This window comes from Equus quagga, chromosome 16 (assembly GCF_021613505.1).
Source record: "Equus quagga isolate Etosha38 chromosome 16, UCLA_HA_Equagga_1.0, whole genome shotgun sequence".
NCBI classification, from domain to species: domain Eukaryota; kingdom Metazoa; phylum Chordata; class Mammalia; order Perissodactyla; family Equidae; genus Equus; species Equus quagga.
In genome coordinates this window covers 74,209,454-74,222,821 of record NC_060282.1, presented here as the reverse complement: position 1 = coordinate 74,222,821, position 13,368 = coordinate 74,209,454, and positions in this window count along the sequence as shown.

Below are 13,368 nucleotides of genomic sequence, written 5' to 3'. Positions count from 1 at the left end.
TCTTAACTTATGCTTCTTAAAAGAAGAAAATAACTTATTTTTTAAGGATGTCCCCCACCAAACAATAATCCATCCTAAAGCTGTTACTTCAGAAATTACAATATTCCAGAACATGATTTCTTTTGACCTAGAATTAGTTGAAGAATTGATGTGAGAATCATCATAAGTAGAAAAAACTGGTAGGAACTGGTCTTTCTGAGGTCACAAGAGTTTTGGTGAAGACGCCTGTGATGCTGTGCAAAGGGCAGCATCCAGACTAAAGGTCTCCCCGTTTGCTCCTCTGTTTGATCTTTTGATCTCTACTCAATGTTGCAATGTCATTACCTGAGAGTAAGAAAGAAAGGTCATTTTTTCCTTAAAATTTAAGCTCTTAAACTTGAGTTTGTCTTCATTTCTCTCTTTCATTTGTGGTATCAATTTATCTAACCTGGTCCATGGTAGTCCAAAATTCCTAAACTGGCAATAATGTATAGACAAATAATTCTCTCCAGGAGGACGGAGTCAAACAGTGTGTCATAGTTGTTAAAACATTCAGGGACTTTGCAGCCAGGTGAAACTCACTTCTACTCCCAACTCTGTTTCTATTTAACTAGGTGACTGGATCAATTGCTTAACTTTTCTTCAGTTTTAGTAAATGTAACATAAAACAGCAATAGTCTTTATTTTACATTCTGTGTAATATTAATCCTCATCTCTAACAGATGTGTGCTCTGGGCTAACTAGGGAGAAGCTTATGAAAAAGATGAAAACATTTATATTTTCCTACACGTTAATCTATACATAGGTGATTTTTACAGCAGCCACGTAACCCTACTCTTAAGCTCAGTTTGAAAACAAATGCTGCTGTATAAATATCCTGTATGAATTGAAACTTTGCAATTACTCTAGCAATCTAATCATAATGTATGACTGCAAGTCCTGTAGTGTGTTCAGAAAGAACTATGGGCCTCATTTGTTGTCTAATCTGCAATACTGCAATAGAGTGAGGGGAAAAGGCAAAAATGAGGAAATATGTGGGCCGGCCAAGTGGTGTAGTAGTTACACTCGCATGCTCTGCTTCAGCGGCCTGAAGCTCGCCAGTTCAGATCCCAGGTGCAGACCTACACACTGCTTACCAAGCCATGCTCTGGCAGGCGTCTCACATATAAAGCAGAGGAAGATGGGCATGGATGTTAGCTCAGGGCCAATCTTCCTCAAAAAAAAAAAAAAGAGTATTGTTAAAAAAATTGAGGAAACGCTAACATCACATGGAAGGATTGTATGGATAGGAAACAATATGTGACACTCTACTGAAAGGAGAGGGCTTGGAGATAGCTCTGAATTCATCCATCTTATGAAAAGAAATGCCAAATGCAGTTTGTCCCACATAAGGAAAAAGACAGGTAGGCTAGAGAGGCTGGACACAGAAAATGGCACCGAATGGACATCAATTCCAAATTTTTAACTAGGAAAAAAGAGAAAATAGCACCAGTGGGCATATGACCAAAGTACTGTGCAACAATTTCTGGGGATAGAGTAAGTACAAGGAGTAACATCACAGTCCCACGAAGGCAGCTGCTAAAAGACTCATGACAGACTCATGATGATGCTTAGGTACATATTTGATACAAGCTCTTTTGACAACAGACTTCCATATCTTCTTCTGGGTGAAATCAAAACTTCATTAGCTTATCGAATAATTTTCGAGAACTTGCTGTATTTCAGGAATGTCTTTTGAGATCTTTTATCATCTATCATCTTCCTGTCCCTCCAGCTTCCTTGCTTGTATTTTGTATCCCAAAAGTTTTGAATCATTTTTGATTCCCAGAAAATTCTTTACTATCTAAAGTCTCATTGTCCTTCGCCCTTAACCCTGTGTATCAGCCCAAAGGCTGCCTTCTTACAGAAACCTTCCCTGACATCGCCAGGCTGACAAAATCTCCCTCCCCTTGCACCCGCTCCACCTCACACACATTCCTGTGAAGCCACAACCTTATTATCTCATAATTGTTTAGGTGTTTATTCCAAGTAGAATTCAAGCTTACGTGAGCAGGCCCATCTCTTTTAGTGCCCCTCTCTCCTCTTTTGAATCTACATATTGAGCACAGTGCCTGATACAGTTAGTTTTGTCAAATGACAAAGGAATCATGGAGGCAAGTGACAAGTCAAAACTGGAGGCAATTTTTGGAACGTGATAAACGTTCAACTTTATATAGGATATCGTGAGGCACATAATAAGTGATAAACAGAACTGACTGTGTCTTCCACCCCCCCTGCCTAAATCTAAAAATGTCTAAGATCTTCTGGTAACCATAAATATCTACTTACATGTAACTTAGTATGAAAATCAAAGTACAACAAAGTGCCTTGCACTAAAGCATTTAATAAAGGTCTTTGATGGATCTATGGCATGAATACAGAACAAGCATGATTTAATGAATGCATCCATTGTCCCACAGGCAAAAACAAACAAATAGCTTTCATGCTCCTTTTCCGTTCTGAGTTTAAATTGTGACTCCTAGAGTCATATAGCTGCTAAAAGTAGTTTAAAACATGCAATCCTGTTAATTTAAGATGCTTTATCTTTTTCCAGATGACTTTTTAAAAATATCCCTGATTTGTTGATGAGAAAAATAACATTTTCTGTGTGATGGTCTTTTCATCAATTTCTATAGAGGCTCCCACCTGAACCCTCTATCTTAATCTCTCTTCCTCTTTCACTCTGGGGAGCTGTTCTTTTAAAAGACCTACTTCTTCAAGAGAAACAATTACATTTAACAAAGGACAAGGACTAACGCTATTACTATGTATATCCTTGTGCATTGACAACTGGAAAATCATAATAGATAGATTTATAAACATTATTGCTGTTTTGCACTGTAAGAAACTTGCAATTGGGTCAAGATCCTTATATTTAGATCTCTGTTGTATTTTCCCCTTGGCATCTTTAACAGCTGTTTTATACAAAAGAATTCTATTAATAATGAATCAGTCTTCCTTTATATTTCACTATAACCCCAAAATTGCTTTAGATAGGTAAAGAGATAGGTAGCACCATAGATAAACAAAAGAATTAATAGCATTGTGTCATATGATTTGTTACTGCATTGAAGATTATATCTTCTAACTTATGAGAAGGAAGCTTTAAATGAGTTCCCAAGGTCAAAACCTTATGGTGATGAAAGTATATACACAATGCACAGTGTTCTTACTTTATTTCTGTAATAAAATATTCCTTTCTGTGACAATAAAATATTAACTTATATCTCCTATATTTTTTAAAAGTCTGCTATGATTATTGTATATGTATGTTGAGGAGTATGCTTGCATCAATAATATATATTACTTTTTTCACAACTGGATTTTCAAACGTCTTGATAAATGATTCAACTTTTGAACATATGTATTTTTCTGTTTCAAGAAGTTTGAAAACATCACCCATAAAACAAAATTTTATAAAAATACTATTATTTAGTAATATACAACTTTCTGTTTTTATAAATGTAAACATATCTAGCACATATAAAATTGTCTACAATAGTTCCACAGAGCACCTGAGAGCCGCCATCGTGAAAAGTACAAAAATACTGTAAGAACAAGTCTAAATTTAATTTGTTCACTCAGAATTATAATTAAACACACCTCCTTTGAATGATAAACATCAATTTTGGAGGTGACTATGTGGGAGAATTAGAGATTGTTTTCTTGATGTTTCTTGATATTTTAAAATGTGGTGCTACTCTCAATGTCAAGGCTCCATTCTGTTCCAAACTAGAGATTTAAAATTATTATGTCTGACAACCTCATAAAAAATGGGGCAAAAGAACTATGTCAACTCTTGATATTTACCTAAAATGAAATATATACGAACACTGAATGATTCTTTCTAAGAATATTCAAAATGGTGTTCAAGAATTGGTCACTCTTAGTTTTATGTCTTTTGTCCCCAAACTAATTATTATTTCAGTGCTGAATGTCTGCTATTATTTGATATTCAATTTTTAGGGTGAAGAATAGATAACGACAGTTTGTTTCCCCCCTTAGTGATGAAATTAAAATCATAGGGAGTAGGGGGAAACATAGAATTCCTGAGATGACTAAGAGGTGGAAAATTCATCCTAACAGGAAATGAATGTGTACTTTTTAGGATAAAAAGACTTAAGGCTAACACCCTAAAAGCAATGGCAGTCTATGTGCTATGAGAGAAAGTTTCATACTGATAAAACTCCACGCCTTGACCGTCTCATTCCAGGTCAGTCTTGATTACCAGTTAGCCTGAAACTTCTAAGAATAAGCTCCAAAATAGTGATCAAGAAGTTGCTGGGAGCCAACCCTCAGTGGTTAAATTTGCGTCCTCTACTTCAGTGGCCCAGGGTTCGCCAGTTTGGATCTTGGGCACAGACCTAAACACAGGTCATCAAGCCATGCTGTGGTGGCGTCCAACATAGAAGAACTAGAACAACTTACAACTAGGATGTACAACTATGTACTGGAGCTTTGAGGGGGGAAAAAAAGAAAAAGAGAGGAAGATGGGCAACAGATGTTAGCTCAGGGCCAATGTTCCTCACTGAAAGAAAAAAGTTGCATATAACAAGCTGTATGAAGTCAGTAGAAACCTGTTGGCACAGTGAGTGTCTCAAGGCTGGTAACATGTGGGGGAGTTCCTGGTTAATCCCTGGATGGTCCCTGGGAAGTGTCCTGATTCACCAGATTTGCTGGTGCCAGGGGCATGCTTCAGCCTCCTAACTGTGACAGCAGCTGGCGGCATGCTACAAAGGACCTAGGCAGTAATCACCAGCTCGCTCCGGGAAGGCCAAAAGGAACACCTCTTTAGATGAAGCCCCAAAGGGTTTCATGTCTCAGAACTGCTAAGATTTTGCAGTAGGAATGATTTTAGAGAAATTTGCAAGGAAAACTTCATTATGAATCTCTCATACATGACATCCCCTGAGAAGCTTATCACTGTTTGTCAACTGCAACAGAAACCATAATGCTTTTTTATTAATAGGGTTCTCTTTTGTTCCAAAGGGATTGTTGTAAAATACCATGATTAATTGAAGATTTCTTTTTACTTCTGATTTGCCTGATTGACACAAGTAACCCTTATTAATTTCCCTAGATGCCTAAAGCAGCCATGGCAAAGGAACACAAGACGATGCATTATTTATTCCGATATTCAGTGGTCATTTTCATCCTCGTCACAAATATTAATTTAATGAGGTCACATTGCCATGCTGCCCACCAGCTTCAACATGTGAAGTGTTGATAAAACTGATTAAACTCTCTAAATTAAGCACATTTACTCAAATTCATGTTCAGATACTTAAAACTCTTGCTGTGCATTCTACCATGCATAATGTGTCTCCTATTACTATGAAATGATACAGCAAAATACTTTAGGTCAAAAACTTAGAAACTTTCACCAAATACATTGTGTCTCTAACTGCTTGCTACTTAAAGCAATTTGACAATGGCAGATTTAAAACTTAATGGACTTGATAACTTTTTGCTTCAGTCATTTGTTCAGAGAACAAAATATTTTTATTGATATTCTTACAGATCTTAGTCTTGTAAGACTCAGATACAAGAATACTGTATGGCACTCTGTCAGCTACATTTTGGCAAATGCTCTGGGTCCTACTAACGTGTGTTATTAATCTTTAATAAGGTATGATATATATCTCCATCCATGCCATAAATTCTAGACCTCTTCCGCTACCCCCGTGAATCTTCGTTTTAACTTAATATTTAAGTATATGTACATTAGAAATATAATGTTTTTAAAAGACAGACTGTAAATATTTCATTAAAGATGGTCAAGCTACAGTAAATCTTTAAGGCTAAAATTTATGTGAGCAATACTTTTTCCTATCTTTGAGTGCAAGCTCCAAAACCCTTGTTTCAAACTGTTGAAATCATTAGCAATAAATTAATATTCTCATAAAGCCTAGAATTGTGCTGATTATTAGGAGAGTTTGGAAGCTGGAAATACGCTCTCTGATGTTTTTAATTGTATCTATCTTTCATACAACTCCGAGAATTACCTGTCTAAAATACAGACATGATCATATCACTTTGCTCTTATAAAGTGTTAATTGAATTTTTTTTGCCCATAAAGAAAAAGTAATTCTTCTCAAGATAAGACTTTTTTTTAATCCCATGGCATTGTCTGTGCAATTGTCATTTACTCTCCTAGCAGAACGGTGTTTTGTTTACTTTTTCTGATTCAGCCTGAAAAGACCAGTTCACATATAACCTCCTCTCTGACTCCTTACGGGGCTTCCCAAGACCTTATCTGTCTGACTCAAAAGATCTTGAACATTGCACTGTGTTATATACGACGTCACTGCATTGCGATTCTTTGTTAGTAAGCTACCTTGACTCTGAGTTTCTCCAAAGCAGGTAGAGCTTCATATCTATGGTGCCCAGGACTGCGCCTGGCACAGGTGGATATATGCATAACTACATAGATAGATGAATTATTTCGGGCCACTAAGCATTAACCTAAAAGAGTGTTAACTTCTAAAGGCAAGTCCTAGGAAATTTGGCGGAATTTGTCACATAATGAACAGAATGAGGAGATATTGTCAATATGAAAGTTTGCAGTGGCTGCTTCTTAATCCCCGGGAAAACTGTAGTCTCCCCCTTATAGGAAAAATGGCTCCAAGCTTCCTTGCAGAGCACAGATAGGAGAAAAATCTAGGCTGTCAATCAGAAAGGAAAGACAAGCCAGGAGGGATATGGGGGCTCAGGGTCTGGAACTATGAGCTACACTGGAAAATCCACTGAGACCTAAGAGCTCCAAGGCAGAGGAAAAGTCCCCCAGTGGGGTGCTTTGGCTCACTCTTAGGGGCTAAATGAAATCTAACAGTATCCTCAGCTTGACAAGTCTGCCTGTCTCACCAGACTTCATACACTGTGAAGACCAACACCGTGTTTCCTTCTCATCACTTTCCCTCCCTTCAGGTAGAATCTTTATGATAAATTCTTTGTGTATCTAGAATCGTTATGTATAACAAGCTCACATGTGCTCATTGAAAAGTCTTATGTTGAAAGTTCGTTAAGTGTCAGGCACTGTTAAGACACTCTCTTACGTAGTCCTCACACGCACCATTGGAAGTGGGTACTGACTTTTCCTCACTTTTCATATGAGAAGACTGCATAGTCATACGGTATCTATGTTAGTTAAATCCAAGGATCTTTTTGTTTCCTATGCCTATATTCCACTATCTTGTGAGGCTTCCAGGCAGGCTACCCCAGGTACTACCAGGGTTTCAGCTTCTCACCAATGTGCCCGTTATTCATGGGCATCTCTAAGGAGAAGTCAGTCTGGGTGCCATGGGCATCATCACACAGTGTTTGCTTCTCTTCCTTCCTTCCTTGTTACCTGTCTATGCGCACTGTTGCTGCTATTGCCTATCACAAGGCATGTAATATCTGGATGCTTTCAAAACTTTGAATTCCTGGGTCAACAGAAAGGTGCTGGATCCTAAGGGGAAAGAAGGGAGAGATCGGCTGCTTCCTGGAGGATCAGGGCCCTTGTCTTTCTACTCCCTTCGCTTTCACTGGTTTGCTGTACTTTCAGACCCTGTTGGAGTTGAACCTGAAGAATAGATGGCAAGTAACCAGACACAGAAAGATTTTCAAAGTACTTATTTATTGAGTAAATATGACCTAAGCACCTACTCAGTTCTAGGCATTGTTCTAAGCCTTCGGACACGCTCCTGAACAAAATAAACAGTTTCTCCTTTTAAGCATTTAAATTCTCTTATCAGTATCTTACCTCAGGGTACCCAGGATTTAGGAGCTGCCTTTTATCTACCGTCCAGCCTCATTTCCTGACTCTCCCACACATGTAGCCACTGCTTCAGCCTCTTCTGTCTCTTTGTGTCTTCACATCTGCAGAACCCTCCATTTTTCTTTCTCTCACTTGGCTAATTCCTCCACTTCAAAAATTCGGCTCAATCCTGTTATGATGATCCAGCCTCAGTTTGTACTTAGGGCTGCCATCATTCCCGATCCAGTGAACTCAAGAGGAGTGAAAGAAAGAGGTTTTGGGAGGTGAGGTGATGGTCCCTGCATGGACTTAGAGGGGAAAATGTCATGCCGATTCTGATAGGTTATTTTTGTGAAGTTATCAAGAGAAGAGATTCTAAATTTAAGAAGAAATATGCTTAAAAATAGACAAGTTATCTATACTTATGACTCAGGTAAATTGTTGTCCACTTTTTCTTTCTACTTCATGAACTTGATATGAAATTCTAAATGATTATAATTTATTTTAATTTATCCCTTCCTACATAGACGTGGGAGCAATTCTAACAAAGTCTAAGAAGTTTTCAACTTCCCTTTCACACTTGCTCTGCAATAACTAGCAGCATAAAAATCTATTTAGAAAACTGTAATTTATAAATATATCTGATAATATTCTATACTTCAAAAACAGTTATATGTACTTCGACATTTAAATAATATTTGCAAATGTCATTGATTTATGTATATTATCTAGGTTTAGTTTTACTGTAAATATTTCTTTAGCAAGGAATCAATTAAGAGGTGGTATACTGATAGTTCCCATTTGGAAAAATATTAAGGATAGCAAACATATGTAGGGTGTTTACTATGTGCCAGGCACTGTTCTAAGTGATTCACACTTACCAATTTTTTTTAGTCCACACACAACTGCTCTGCAAAGTAGGAACTATGACTATTCCCGTCCTGCAGAAACACAACAAAGAAACAGGAAATTTAAATGACTTGTCCAAAGTCACAAAACAAACAAGTGACCTGGGGAGGAGTTTAAGGAGTTGAAACCAGGCTCTAGGGATGTGCGTGTCTGTGCGTGTGTGTGTGTCTGTGTGTGGATTTTGATGGGAATTTAACTTATGTTTATTTCAAATCTTTTAAAGTAGTATTTCCTTTAATACTAAAATCTCCATTTTTGTGTAATGTTTTATTGTGCTCAGTGCTAAAAGGGGATCTCATAATAACTCCAACTATTCAGAATAAGAGCCCACAAAGTTTTTGACTACTCATGTATTCTAATATATTTATATTCGCTTTTCTGTGTCTTTCCTCAAGTATGTTGCATCATTACTGATTTAACATAGAGTTACAGAGGCTGACTCAATTTTGGTATTGTCCTGTTATCAACCATATATACACTTCATCTAAATCTTGGAGAACAAAAGAATATATACATTCGTATTTCTGAGCAAACAGTGCATTGAATGGCCTTGAATCAATACTTGAAAACTCTTTCTTTATCTTTGAAAAAGTGTTGGGGTTCCAAGCTTTAGAGAAGCTGGGATTTACCTATGACTGAAAAAGTACTAAGGCCAAAATACCAATGACGTATTATCGAATTTCAGTAATGTTTTTTAGCATACATTTGTAAGGAAAAAGTTCACTCACCATCAGAGCTGGTCCAAGATTTGGGAGTATATTGGAGGCTAATAATTTGACACTCATAAAACTGGAATTCTTTAGGTATTTCCTCTACGTATGATTGGGGCAGAGGCTGAACTCAGCGTGGGGGAGGATGAGGAATGTGAATCTATTTCACTTGCAGACTACTCCCAAAACTAAAGCTCTTTTCTTAACTGATTCATTCTCACCAGAATGTAATGAAGCTAATATCTCTTGTTTCTCAAATGTCCTTGTGGGTGATTCCTAAGCAGCAAATCAAAATTATCGTTTTATCTACATGCAAATACATATATATAGGTACATAGATAGATGGATGGGTGGATATATGGGCATATGGATATATGATCACCTTAAAATTTCAGAGATATTTCCTAGAGATCCTAACCTAGCTGATTGGCTGCTTCATCATTCTATACCTTTGCAATGGGTAAACCCCCATAAATGGCTTCATATTGCTCTTAAAATGAAATTTGTACTCTTCACCATAGCATCCAATGCTCTGGATAATCAGATGTTTATTTACTCCTTGCACCTCTTCTGATATGACTCTCTTTTGTCACCAGGCTCTACACACTTAAGCCTCTTTCCTTTTTCTTAGATATTTCAAGCATTTTCTCTTGCAGCACTTAAACAGGTTCTTACATCTTGTGACACTCTCTTTCACCACTGTTTATATATTGGGACTGTCTCACTCCTCAGATATGACTTCGAATACTACATCCTCAGAGAAATTTTTCCTGTCCCTCACACAACTAGTCACAATCACATTGCCTACTTTTTGAAATAGAATTGTTACTGTTTGAAATTAACATGTTCACTCATTCCTTATTGTTGGTTTACTTTCTAATTTCCCATAATAGTTAATTTTATGTGTCAACTTTACTAGTCCATAGAGTGTTGAGATATTTGATTTAACATTATTTCTAGGTGTGTCTCTGGATGAAATTAACATTTGAACTGGTAAACTGAGTAAAGCAAATTGCCCTTCCCAATGTGGGTGGGCTTCATCCAATCTTCTGAATAGAATAAAAGACTGAGTAAAAAAGAATTACTTCCCTCTGCCTGACTGTCTTTGAGCTGGGACGTTGGTCTTCTCCTGCCTTCAGATTACTGGAATTTACCAACTTAACGCCATCTGCTCTTCTGTGTCCCCTGCTTGTCAACTGCAGATCTTGGACTTTCTAGTCTCGGTAATCACATTGGCCAATTCCTTATCATATCTCTCTCTGTCTCTGTCTGTCTATCTGTCTCTCTCTCTGTGTATATACATATATATATATGTATATACACACAGAACTAATATAATATATATTCTATTCAAAGATGTTCAAAGAATTCCACATTCTTCAGATTAGTTTCCATTTGCCCAATTACGGGAAACATCATAAACACATATTTTAAAAACTCATTATAAACCCTACTTTATCCTATTTACATTTTTTGTGTGTCTGACACACACCAAAGTTAATTAGTAAGTTTTGAGGCAAATTTTTGAAAGTTTACAAGATTGGCTTTTTCTCTGAAGTCTATTTAAACAGCTTATGGTGAGAAGTACTACACTCAAATTTTACATGAAATGTTTTACTGCTTCTTTTCTTTGAAAACTCTGTAATGCCACTGACTGATTAAGTCTATGAAGAACATACAGCATGTAAAAATGTATTACAATCTCAATGCCAGTAAAGAAAATCCTACTTCACTCTTTTGCTACAGTAAGAGTTCAGTGCTGGTCTAAACATTTGACTCCTTGATGTCTACCCTGTATGGGAGCCATACGTCATGAACTAAAGCGAAGGAGCTTCCTGTTCCTTGAGGCTTTAATTAAATGATAATTTCAACTGAAAAAATATCCTATTGGTTTTGTTTCTCTAGAGAAAACCACACTACTACACTCCCTTTTGTAGAATCTAAACATCATTAGAGAAAGGCCTTCTATGCCTTGTTCACCACTGGCTCCTCAGTACTTAGCACAATGTCTGGCACATAGTAGCTGCTCAATAAATAATTGCTGACTGACTTACTGAATGAATGCTCTTCGAGATTACTGCTATTTTGAGAGGTATCTTCGTTTCAAGAGAGGAGAAGCTCTTTATCATGTAACTTATAACTCATAATGAGTTAATGGTTTATAATGGTCATTTACTCTCTCAAATCTTCAGTTTCCTTATCTATAAAATAGAGAAAATAATGCCATGCTATTTATACTTATTAATTTCATTCAGGAGAGGATTTGAGGTGGTTATAAAAATTCAGACCATTATTCATTATGTTATAAATGTAAAAATTAAAAAAATAAAGATAAAGCACACAATTCAGAAAGAGGTAAAATGAAGATAAAATTCTAACATTCTAAGTTTAATAGCTACTTAGAAAACAATTTCCTGTGTAATCACATTTTTATTTTGACCTTTAAAATAACTCATAAATATGATAAGCTAAATAATAATAATATCTGTTCCATGATACTCAGAGTTTTTTGGAGGGAGTGAGTGAGCAATATTGAATAAAATAATTTATATGAAACGGCTTTGCAAACAGTAAACGTATATTTACTATTATTAGTATTATATATGTTTTTTTTGAATAGCCTTCTCTATAAATTGTATTTCCTTATTTTATATTGCCTATAATACTATATAATTTTATTTTACTCACATTCTCCTTTTCATACACAATTGTTTTGTGTACCTAAAGAGATTATAAGACTCTTGAGAAACGAGAGTTCTTTTTTTTTTAATCCATTGCATATCTTTTCTATAATAATTTTTTCCTTCCTGGGACAATTCTTGTGCTAAGTTTGTGGTAGACAGAACCTGAGAGCTGGCTATCGACACATTTAGAACTCAAGATGGCTGAAAATTACAGAGGACTTTGTAGATTTTGAAGTATCAAAGGTAGAATTTATGGCATTGAGAAAATCCCCCATTTTTCAGAATTGACTTCTCCTTCTGGTGTGATAGAATATATTAATTTTTCTCTCCAGTTTCATAAGGTATTCAGACACCCTCAGGAGGAGCCCAAGGCCTTTTCTGTAGGAGCACCCTCCTGCCACAAAGAAATATTTTTGCTTAGTCTTCCCTCTAGAGTTGGCTACTCATCTCATGACTCAAAGGAGACTATCATCAACAATACGAGAACAAAAAATTGAAACACGTGTCCATAACACACTGCATACGTTAAGTTATACAATTTAAAGGAAATAAAGGAAAACCTATATAATTTAAAGGAAATAAAGGAAAACCTATCATGAAGTTTCCCAACATAAATGACTTTATCCTATCTACAAATCTTGTAGGTAAGGGTAAGGACCAAAGAATTAGCCTTGAGATAAACTTTCTTAACTTGTAAGTAAATAAATCTTAAGTGTACACTGGTAAGAGAAGTTTATTCCATACTAAAAGCCAAAAAGAAAATTTTGTGAAAATAATAAGACAGCCAGTTCTGATGTGTTAAATGCAACTATTTAGTAACATTTAGCATGTAAAAACATGCTTTTTGTTATTTATTTGGGTTTTTTTTGCCAATGGAAACCAAGTTGCAATGTACAAATTAAGCTCTCTCCATGGGATTTCCTCCAATATTCATCAAAAGGAAACATTTTTCTCTATAGATATATTATAGAGCAGTTAATGAAATATCTGTTAACATGCTTAACAAAGTATGCCTAGTGAAAGAATCAAAGTTTTTAAAAAAAGAATAACTTAACATAGTATAACAATATAAACAGAACCTTAAAAACACCAGCATGAATTATTTTTTGTACAAATGTTAAAAACAGGAAAAAAAAACCCCTCGGTCTATTTAGAGTAGTTATGGGAATACGTGTTTAAAACTAATAACACTAAAATCAGCTAGTAAACCATGTAAAATTTATAGCAGCATTTAACATAATAGATTTTTAAATCTTCCAAAACTGTGTGATCCTTTACGGGACTACTTTTGGATGAACTTGTTAGAAAA